This window comes from Mobula birostris, chromosome 25 (genome assembly GCF_030028105.1).
Source record: "Mobula birostris isolate sMobBir1 chromosome 25, sMobBir1.hap1, whole genome shotgun sequence".
NCBI classification, from domain to species: Eukaryota; Metazoa; Chordata; class Chondrichthyes; order Myliobatiformes; family Myliobatidae; genus Mobula; species Mobula birostris.
The window spans coordinates 16951647-16963976 of record NC_092394.1 but is presented as its reverse complement, the minus strand read 5'-3'; positions in this window follow the sequence as shown (position 1 = coordinate 16963976).

Below are 12330 nucleotides of genomic sequence, written 5' to 3'. Positions count from 1 at the left end.
AGCAAAGGACGGTACCATTATCATGGAAAAAGATGAGATTATGAACAGATGGACTGAGTATGTTCAGGAATTGTTTGAAGACGATCGAGGTGAAAAACCAGACATTAAGAACATTGAAGGTCCAAGTATTTTAAAAGCTGAAGTTTGTAATGCAATAAATAAGATGAAGAAAGGAAAGGCAGCAGGTCCTGATGAATTAGTAATAGAACAAATTATCGCCCTTGAAGATTATGGAATTGAAAAACTTACTGATTTAATCAATACATTTATGAGACTGGAGTAATACCAGAAGAGATGAAAAAAATCAGTATTTATCACTCTTCCTAAGAAACCTGGAGCAATAGAATGTGAATTACATAGGACCATAAATTTCATGAGTCATATCACTAAGATACTTCTAAGAATTTTGATGACAAGAGCTAAAAGTAAGATACAAGCTGAAATAGGTAAAGAACAATGTGGTTTTGTGAAAGACAAAGGTATAAGAAATGCGATATTGGTGTTAAGGATACCATTAGAATGAGCTATTCAAGTGCAAAAAGATTTATTTGTTTGTTTTATCGACTACACAAAAGCATTTGATAAAGTGAAGCACAATAAGTTATTTGAAATATTACAGGAAACTCTAGATCTAGATTCGAGAGACCTCCGCCTAATCAGAAATCTGTACTGGGAACAAACTGCCGCTGTAAGAATAGATGGAGAAGTGAGTCAGTTTACAAAAATCAAGAGAGGCATTAGACAAGGGTGTGTTTTCTCCCCTGATTTATTTAATGTGTACAGTGAAACAATATTACAAAAAATAAGAGAATCAAAAATAAGAGGGAATCAAAATTGGCAGTGAAAACATCAATAATTTCAGATATGTGGATGACACTGTTAATTGCAAATATGGAGGAAGAACTACAAAACTTAATTGACATAGTTGTTGAAGAAAGTGCAAAAATGGGTCTATCAATTGCAAAAAGACAGAATGTATGGTGATATCCAAAAAGAAGGAGAATCCTATCTGCAGGCTGAGAGTAGACGGGGAAGACATAAAACAAGTACAGAACTTTTGCTACTTAGGAAGCTGGGTGACATCAGATGGCGGGTGCGACATGGACATCGAAAGAGGAATGGGGATGGCGAAAGATACCTTTACAAGAATGAAGAATATACTGACCAACACTAAACTAGGCATGACAACCCGCCTCAGAGTACTGAAATGTTATGTTTATCCAGTTATGTTATATGGCTCAGAATGTTGGACAATATCTAGTAAGATGAGGAAACGAATTGAAGCAGAAGAGATGTGTTTTTTGAGGAGGATACAAAGAATATCATGGATGAAATGAATATCTAATGAGGATATCATGAACAGAGCAAACACAAAAAGAGAAATAATGTATGAGATCATGAAAAGGCAACGTAACTTCATTGGACATGTGATTAGGAAAGAGGAGTTAGAATGCACGGTAATTATGGGAAAGATTGAAGGGAAGAAAGCGAGAGGAAGGCAAAGACAAATGATGGAGACAGCAGCCAGAGAACTGGAAATGAATACCAATGAATTGATCCACTTGACCCGAAACAGGAGTGTGTGGGCCATGGCAGTCAAAGTTCAAACTGGGCACGGCACCTGATGATGATGATAATGACAGCAACAACCCTTGGATGCTACTGCATACAGATACAGAAATGCAATTCTTCCAACCATTCTTGGTAAGATGTTTTTAGAGGAACAGACACAGTGTACTAAAGGTCCAGGTTAGTTTTCTGTCATATACACAATGGTATGCTGAAGTGCGCAATGTACAGGGTAAAGTACATGGTATACAAGGTAGCTTTTAAATAGTCTGTATAAGGGACTTAAAGCCATTTAATATAACATGGTACAGTACAGTACAGCACAGTGTAGGCCCTCCGGCCCAATATGTTGTCCCAATCTTTTAAACTACTCAAAGATCAGTGTAACCCTTCCCTCCTGCATAGCCCTCCATTTTTCTATCATCCATCAAGGTTCAAAAGTTCAAAGTAAATTTTATTATCAGAGTGCAGATAGGTCACCACGTACAACCCTGAGATTCATTTCCTTCGAGCATACTGAGCGAATCTACAGAGCAGTGGCTATAAACAGGATCCATGAGAAGATCAAGCAGACAGTTGAAGACAAGAAGCTGCACAAATGCAAAATATAAATAAACAGCAACAAATAATGACGACGTGAAATAACAAGATGACGAGTCCTTAAAGTGAGATCATTTGCGGTCATCCATGTGTCTAAGGGTTTCTTAAATGTGCCTAATGTATCTGCCTCAACCACCATCCCTAGCAGTGCATCCCATACTCCCACCACTCTCTGTGTAAAATAAAAATAATGCCTCTGACAATCCCCCTATATTTTGTTGCAAACACCTTAAAATTTGGCACTCGTATTAGCCACTTCCACCATAGGACAAAATCTCTGGCTGTCAACTCAATCTATATCTCTTTTCATATTATATACCTCTGTCGAGTCACCTCTAAACCAGCTCACTGAACCTATGCTGTTAAGACACACTCTCTAATCCAGGCAGCATCCTGATAAATCTCCTCTGCACCCTCTCTTAAGTTTTCACATCCTCCCTACAATGAGGCCACTAGAACTAAACACCTTACACCAAGTGTGGTCTAACCAGAGTTCTATAGAGCTGCACCATTACCTTACAGCTCTTGAACTCAATCCCTAGACTAATGAAGGCCAACACACTAAGTCCCTTCTTAACAACCCTATCAACTTGTGTGGGAACTTTGAGAAATCTATGGATATGGACCCCAAACTCCCTCGGTTCCTCCGTCCTGCCATTAACCCTGTACCCTGCCTCCAAATTCAACCTTCCAAAGTGAATCACTTCACCCTTTTCTGGTTTAAATTCCATCTACCACTTCTCCGCCCAGCTCTGCATCCTGTCCATGTACCACTGTAACCTACAACAAGCTTCTCTCACCACAACACAACCAACATTTGTGTAACATGAGTCTCGGAGTATCTAATGCATCACACCAAAAGTACTGCAGCAGGTAGTACTGCTGCCTCCAGTTCCAGGAACCCAATCCCAACCTCACACTGAGTGTGAGGACCCTGCATGTCCCCTCTGAGACCGTATGAGCCATCATTATCTGCTGTGTTGTGTAACCATGGCAAAGTTTCCTACAGAAATGGTTTGCCATTGCCATCTTCTGGGCAGTGACTTTACAAGGCGGGTGACTCCAGCCGTTATCAATACTCTTCAGAGATTGCCTGCCTGTCATCAGTGGTCGCATAACTAGGACTTGTGAGTAGCACCAGTTGCTCATACGGCCGTCCACTACCTGCTCCCGTGGTTCCACGTGACCCTGTTCGGGGGTGGGCGGGCTAAGCAGGTGCTACATCTTGCCCAAGGGTGACCTGCAGGCTGGCAGAGGGTCAGACCACCTTACACCTCCTTTGGTAGAGACTGTAGGATCTCTGTTTATTTTCTGATCCTTAGGGTTCTTCCAGGAGTCAGGAATAACGAGCAGTCTTCAGTCTAATGATTGTTTATTTTAAAGTACAAATAAACATGCAAACACTAAGCAAACTAAATAAAAGAGTTGAGAAACGATGCTAAGAGGTAAGTTCAAGGCAAAGAATGTGAAGACAAAGGAATAAAGATGATGCCTCTGAAGACTCCATCGCTTTTATAAATAAGGTAAGGAAATTCCTTAGATAGAAATAAACTAGTTAATGTTCTACATGATTAAAACTATTACATCATGTGGGTCATGAGCTAATACTTAGCCAATGGAAAATGAAAGAGCTGGAAACCATTAGCTTAACTGCTATACAGCTCTCTGGCAGCAAGAGGGGACAGACCGTGACATACTGTGATAAATACATGATTTTGTTAAAAATAACGAAATCTTATAAAAGGTATTGTTTAAAAAATGACTGGTTTCCAACAAGACAAATCTCCACTCTGCCACCCAAAGACACACAAGTAGGTTAATTGGCTGTGTAAATTGCTCCTTACCGTAGATTCATAGGAAAAAGAATTAGAGGGGAGTTATTAGTCATGCCTGTGTGAGGATAAATTCCAAGGGAATGGGATTGCCTCCCTGGAATTCCCTGGAGGTCGGCGTGAATCCAATGGCCATGCAAGCTGGTGGTATTATGAAGAAGGTGTATGGTGTGTTGGCCTTCATTAGTCAGTAGAATGAGCTCAAGAGCCGCAAGGTGATATTGTAGCTCTCAAGAACCCTGGTCAGATCACACTTGGAATACTGTGCTCAGTATCAGTTGCCTCAGTACAAGAAGGGATGAGAAACTTCAGGGAGGGGATTTACCAGGATGCTGCCTGGATTAGAGAGCATGTTTTGGAGCAAAAATGGATGAGAAGTGACTTGAAAGGGGTGTACAATATGATAAGGGGCATAGACTGAGTGGGTTGCCAGAGCCTTTTCCCGAGGGGGGAAAATGGCTAATATGAAAGGACGTGATTTTAAGGTGACTGGAGGAAGGTACAGGGGGATGTCAAAGGTAGATTTCTTATGCAGGTGGTGGTAGAGGCAGATACATTAAGGGCATTTAAGTGAATCTTAGATAGGCACGTAGATGATAGAAAGCAGACGGCTATGTAGAAGGGAAAGGTTAGATTGATCTTAGAGTGAGTTTAAAGGTTGGCATAACATTGTGGCCGAACGGCCTGTACTCTGTGATACTGTTCCATGTTTTATGAATGGCCTCTTTCTCTGGCTCAAATATTTTACATTCAGCAAAATCTCACAACAGCCAAGGTGAATGGCACATAAAATAGACAATAGACAATAGGTGCAGGAGTAGGCCATTCGGCCCTTTGAGCCAGCACTGCCATTCACTGTGATCATGGCTGATCATCCACAATCAGTATCTAGGTCCTGCCTTATCCCCATAACCTCTGATTCCGCTATCTTTAAGAGCTCTATCCATCTCTTTCTTGAAAGCATCCAGAGACTTGGCCTCCACAGCCCTCTGGGGCAGAGCATTCCATATATCCACCACTCTCTGGGTGAAAAAGTTTTCCTCAACTCCGTTCTAAATGGCCTACCCCTTATTCTTAAACTGTGGCCTCTGGTTCTGGACTCACCCATCAGCGGGAACATGCTTCCTGCCTCCAGCATGTCCAATCCCTTAATAATCTTACATGTTTCAATAAGATGCCTTCTCAGCCTTCTAAATTCCAGAGTATACAAGCCCAGTCGCTCCAATCTTTCAACATATGACAGTCCCGCCATCCCGGGAATTAACCTTGTGAACCTACGCTGCACCCCCTCAATAGCAAGAATGTCCTTCCTTAAATTTGGAGACCAAAAATGATCCACTAGAGGAACTCAGCGGGTCGAGTAGCATTAATTGAGGGTGCAGTGTGGGTGGGAATGAATGACATTTTGGTCCGAGACTCTGTGTTACTCTGTGTTACTCTGTGTTGGTCTTTAATGAAATTTAAATTCTGGTTGTGTCACTGGGATAGTTCTATGCTCTTCTCCAAACAGGACCAGGAGATTTACCTGACCCTTTTGAATCAGGCAGACTGTATTAGTTTAATATATTCAAAGGACAAATGTGTCTGCTAATACAGGACTTAGAAATGTCAGCCTAGATTTTCGTGACTAATGACGTGTTAGACTGACCTATTTAAATGAGCAATTAACAGATTAACATTTATAAGGGAGAGACTTGAAGGATTCGTTTACAGTTGGAATCTGGAGTAAAAAACCAAACTACATATTCAAATGAATATTAATTACTGGAAATCAGGGTTTTGGTAGCAATTTTGGACCTGCAGAATCAGCAGAATTTACAGGAAGGCACTATTTTATCCTTGTCCACACTGACTGGGAAAAGGCTTTTGAGATCCATTTCACTTCCCAGCTCCACATCCAGTGCTATAGTTTATGATATATCAAATATGGTAGCAGGTATACAGTTATGATTTTTTAAAATTTTAATTTCATTTTATTGAGAGATACAGCACAGAATAGGCCTTTCCAGTCCTTCAAGCCATACCTTCCAGCAATCCTGACAGCCCCAATTTAATTCTAACATTATCCGAGGACAATTTGCAATGGCCAATTGAGAGAGCAGGTACATCTTTGGATTGTGGGAACCTGGAGGACCCGGAACAAACCCACACATTTCACAGGGAGACACCTGACAGAGGACACTGGGACTGAACTCTGACCTCTGATGCCCCGGGTTGCAATGGTGACATGCTAACGGCTACACTACTGTGGCAGTGTGACAAAATGGTCTTCATCATGATATGTGAACAATTCCTCTTGCTGTCACCAACCCTTCCAGGCAATGAGCTCCAGATCCCACCATTCTCCGGATAAAATAAAATCCCAACTCCACTCTGACTGTTTCAAGAATTATTTATTGCAGTATCCAGTAAACATTTTCAAATTTTAGCTGGATTTCAATCCTGTATTTGTCTTTCTACGCACTCCCTACATTCTTTTAGCTCTGAGGCTTCATAAGGCATTGGTCAGACTGCACTTGGAATAGCGAAGAAAAGATGTGCTGGCATTGGGGAGGGCCTGGACGAGGTTCACCAGAATCATTCCAGGAATGAAAGGGTTAAGGTATGAGGAGCATTTAATGGCTTGGGGCCTGTACCGGCTGCAGTTCAGAAGAATAAGAAACCTAGTGAATATTGAAAGGCCTTGATAGATTGGACGTGGAGAGGATGTTGCCTATAGTGGGAGAGTCTAAGAATACAAGGACATCCCTTTAGAGCAGAGATGCAGAGGAATTTCTTTAGCCAGAGGGTGGAATTCATGGCCAGAGACAGCTGTGGAGGCCAAGTCACTGGGTATATTTAAAACTGGGGTTCATGGGTTCTTGATTAGTGATGGTGTCAGGGGTTATGAAGAGAAAGCAGGAGAATGGGGTTGAGAGGGTTAATAAATCAGCCATGATGGGGTTGAGAGGGATAATAAATCAGCCATGATAGATTGGCAGAGCAGATTCGATGATCTGATTCTGCTCCTGTGTCTCATGGTCTTTTTGAAGAATATATCAAGTTAAGTTAAACTTTTCAAATGGTATCTTTTGCTTTCATTTCAGAGGACAAGGGTTTGCAGATTTGAGTTGGTAATGCTTTTGGCATACTAAGGCTGTATTTCTTACGTGTGTGTGTGTGTGTGTGTGTGTGTGTGTGTGTGTTTGTGTGTGTGGAGACTGCAGAAGGCCGTGGCAAGAACCGGTGTCATTGAGAGAGTGGCGGGCTAAGGGACTCCTAGATGCGAACACGAGGAAATCTGCAGATGCTGGAATTTCAAGCAACACACATCAAAGTTGCTGGTGAATGCAGCAGGTCAGGCAGCATCTCTAGGAAGAGGTACAGTTGATGTTTCGGGCCGAGACCCTTCGTCAGGACTAACTAAAAGAAGAGATAGTAAGAGATTTGGAAGTGAAGGGGGGAGGGGGAGATCCGAAATGATAGGAGAAGACTGGAGGGGGAGGGATGGAGCCAAGAGCTGGACAGTTGATTGGCAAAAGGGATACGAGACAGGAGGCCTAGGGAGAAAGAAAGGGGGAGGGGGAAGCCCAGAGGATGGGCAAGGGGTATAGTGAGAGGGACGGAGGGAGAAAAAGGAGAGAAAAAAAGAATGTGTGTATATAAATAAATAACGGATGGGGTACGAGGGGGAGGTGGGGCCTAGCGGAAGTTAGAGAAGTCGATGTTCATGCCATCAGGTTGGAGGCTACCCAGACGGAATATAAGGTGTTGTTCCTCCAACCCGAGTGTGGCTTCATCTTGACAGTAGAGGAGGCCATGGATAGACATATCAGAATGGGAATGGGACATGGAATTAAAATGTGTGGCCACTGGGAGATCCTGCTTTCTCTGGCGGACAGAGTGTAGGTGTTCAGCGAAACGATCTCCCAGTCTGCGTCAGGTCTCACTGCTAGATGCTGCCAGTTCTGTTTCCCTGGACGCTTGTTCGTGGGCAGGGAACAGTGGCTACATGTAGGAACTTCTCACAGAGGGTGGTGGATGAGCGGAGGACGACTGGGAGTTCGGTGGCGCCTGCCTGCGTTTGACTGATCATCCTCTCCCTCTCGCTGGCTGCTGTCAGAAAAAAAAACGTGCAGGAGCCTTGGGATCCAGGTGGTAAGGATGGACGAGCAAGACTGTGGACTCATTTTGGGGGTCTTTGAGACTCATGTTGCATGTTTTTCTGGATTCTGGTCACTCTTTTTTTTCCCGCTGTTTTTGAGGAGTTTGATCGGGGCGATCAATGCAGACTGGGGCGATTCGGTGAAGAACGTCCCTGCGGCCTGCAGTGGGCTAGCAGCACGGCACTTAACTGAACTAAGCTGAATACTACAGGTTTCCTGGTTTGATGTTTGATATTCTATGTGGTGTTCACTCGCTTTTTACCGTTTGTGAGATTTGTTCTTTGTTCTTGCATTGGGTGTTTGATGTTTTCTTGAATGGGTTCCATGGAGTTTCTTTGTTTCGTGGCTGCCTGTGGGAAGACAAATCTCAGGGTTGTATTCTATATACACACTTTGATAATAAATGTACTTCGAATCTTTGAAATTCTCTTGGGGAGACTGAATCACTTAAAGGGGAGGTTGATAATCAAGGGTGGGGGTGGAGATACATCTCTACCAAAGGAGGTGTAAGCCACTCCTTCTCCCCACTAGCCTGTAGGTCACCCCTGGTCAAGGTGCAGCACCCCAATCAGAGTCACGCGAAGCCATGGGGACGGGAGGTGGATGGTTGTATGAGCAGCTGCTGCACATCACAAGTCCTGCTTATGCAGCCACTGACACCAGGCAGACAATCTCTGAAGTGTCTTGATAATGGCTGGGGTCACCCATCTTATAAAGTCATTCCTCTGAAGAAGGCAACGGCAAAGCGCTTCTCTGGAAAAATTTGCCAAGGACAATCAGGGTCAAAGACCACGATCGCCTACATCAGACAGCATGGCACATGATGATGATGATCAAAAGACACGTGAAGCTGGCAAAGAAGACTACTTGAGGTCCGGGGCAGACCAGCTATGATAGTGTTGAACAACAGGATAGGGTTGAGGGGCTATGTGGCTTACTCTTGCTCCTATGTTATTGGACTGGCCACGGTGAAACGTTCAATTCCCAGTCAATAGCAGCTTCAGAGAAATTTCTGTTTTCTCTGAGTTGGGGAACCAAGCATATTGTGTGGAATGATGTAAAGGACTGGGGTGTAACCTTCACGGAAAGGACAGTGGAGTGTCCTGGAAGCTGGGTACTGAGAAATAGGGGTCTGTGTCCTTCAGACTGTGGTAACAAAACAAGCAATGGATGGAGCTCAGGAAAAGGAATTTGCGACTGCACGGACATCCCAGCACACGTGTCAAAGAATGAAAAGAAACAAAACAAGATTAAAGACAAAAAGAAAAATTTTAAGTAACAAACACTTCTGAAAGAGCAGGAAAGGAATTTTTTTGTTTTTGCATGTTTTGCTGTCACATCGACATCCCAGTTGTAACATGGGGCACGAGGAATCAGGATACAGTAACTGCCTGCATCATGCAGCTAAGGACATAGTATAGAAGGATTTTTAAAAATTTCAAGATAAACTTTATTCATAAAATTTTTTTTTAGTATAAACTGTGCAATGCTTTTTCATTCTTTACATTCACAGTCAATGATTTCAGTACTGTTACCTTCCTACACACTAATAGTACTGCTGTCACACATGTGGCCCATTAGTGTGGTATATTGCTATAATAATTGAGGGGCTTTCCCCACTCAACTTTACCCCCCTCCCAACATTCCTTCTAATTTTCTTTACAGTGGTTTCTGTCACTCTGAGCTGGGTATGCTTACACTGAGCAGCACTTTAAATATTTTCTTTTTGTAATACGCATACTATTAATATTTAGAATGAAAATTGAAACACTGACAATGTGAATACGTTGAAGCTCAAAAATGTTTCAAAGTGAAGTTTGTGGTACGTTTATTATTATATTAACCTTATATAAACACAAATTCCAGATGGGTGCGGTAACAAGGCTAAGTGCGTGGAAGCATTTCAGTTACTGCACAGCTGTGCATCCGAGTGATTTAGAGGGAACAGTGTTTCCTCTCCAGTCGCAGAAGAACCCCACATTGTGGTCCTCAGAAGGAAAGAGACTACGAAGGGTGGATTTCTGAATAGGAACCATATTAATTTTTCTTAAGTCAAAACTATGGGTCTGTGTTGTGAATGTGTTAATTTTTAAGTTGTGCTTTCTTGAATAATGATTCAAATTACAGGTGCCATATGGACACAAGCATTTAGAATTCTTATATATTGAATATTATGAGGTTATTTGTTCCCAGTATTAAACTGTTGTGTTTTTTTTCCAGTCTCGGTTACCACACTGCGTGCACATGCTGATGTCAGAGAAGCAATAAGCCAATTGCTGTTTTAATCAAATTCCTCCTTTAAAAGTTGCAGTGGTTATGGTTTCCATGGTGAACGATGAAGCTGTAATGTCTCTGAAGCTGTTGTGAGCTCCTCTTATGATTTCACTGGAGTGTGGAATAAAAATTCTGCAGAAACTATTCTTAGATTATTAAAAATAATCTTCCAAGATGATGTTTACTCCAATTAAATGGGGAATGGGAAACAGGAGCTCCTCTGCCCTGTAGCTGAGAATTCTGACCGGCAAGGTCTTGTTTATTTAATGCAGTCAAATCTCCAGAACCTGTGGACTTGTCCAAATTCTCATCTTCTCTCGGTGTGGTTGCTTGGCCAACTTGTACTGTGGGCTGCTTAGAGGAAGCCTGAGTTTAAAAATGTTGGAAACTCATTCGATGAAGGTAAGATTCAATGAGATCCGTAAACGGAGAAGCAGCTGACGGATTCAGGGAGCAGGTGTGGATCAAACAGCACGTGGTTGGCGAGAAGGATCTCTACAGATCTGTGCTGGTTTTGGAAGTGTGTCCTGGCTACGATGAAGCCATCCCTGCCATTGAGGTCCTGCATTCAGTAATTTTCATAGTTCAGTAAATCTACACACATCAGTTTTCTTTTTCCCCCAAAGGAGATGATAAGTGCTGATCCCGTTGTTAAAGGATAACTCAAATCCCATCACATGTCCAGGAGAACCTTGGCTCCCTGCTGCAAATGGGCGATCTGACTATCGATAGAAAATCAAAGACATTGTTTAATACTTATCGATTCCAATCTGAACCCCCCCCGCTACCACCCAGTACACATTATTTATGACAGCGCCAGTAGCATAATACTATTGTATACTTACCGTAACTATATGTTGCATATGCACTTTACGTCAACACCCACAGAATATTTTTTATTATCTGTTAATATTATTCTGTTAGTGTTATTTTATGTGCTGTATGTAATGTATGCACTGTGTTTTGCACTTGGTCCTAGAGAAACGTTGTTTGGCTTAGCTGTATACACAAGTCTTCCTTCTTGATATTCAAGAAGGGAGCAGGGCATATTGTGGCAAGTACAGAGGCACCTCCCTCCTCCCAACAGGCAAAGTGTTTACGTGTATCCTTGCTGGCCGTCCCCTTCCACTATCTGAAGAAGTACTCGCTGAATCACAGCAGTTTCCGCCCATCAGAGATACCGCAGATATGATTTTCACAGTATGCCAATTACAGGAAAAATGCCGTGAACAAAGGCAGCCCTTGTGCTTGGATTTCCTAGATTTGACAAAGGCATTTGGTACAGTAGACAACCAAGCTCCCTGGCAGATATTATCAAGGCACTGGTGACCTGGCAAGTACTCACAAATACTGAGGCAACTGCATGATGGCACTGAATCAGAACCCTTCACTGTCAAGACAGGAGTCATAATGGGCTGTATCATTGTGCCTACCCCGTTTGCCATCTTTCACCTCACTGGCCAAGACCTGCCACGGGGAATCCCACTCGTGTATAGAATGGACAACAGGCTTTTCAACCTCAAGGTCAAGAACAAGGCCAGCACCATCACGATCATGGAGCTTCAGTATGTGTGTGACAGTGCCATCACAGCTCACTCTGAAGGAGACCTCCAACGTATCTTGAATGTACTTGCAAAGGCATACAGGGCCCTGGGTCTCCAGCCCTTCATAAAAGTTGATGATATTGCTCCAGAAAATGTAAACCACTTTCCCGACCTTGGCATTCTTTCCTCAAAGGCAGACATCGACTCAGAGATCAACCATCAACTGAAGAGTGCGAGTGAAGCCTATGAAAGATCAAGAAAGGAGTCTTTGAAGACTCGACCTACTGGTCCAAAGAAAACTTTTAGTCTGTAGAGCTGTCGTCCTTCCTCATGATTGCACGGAGCAGAATCATGCACCACCCATAG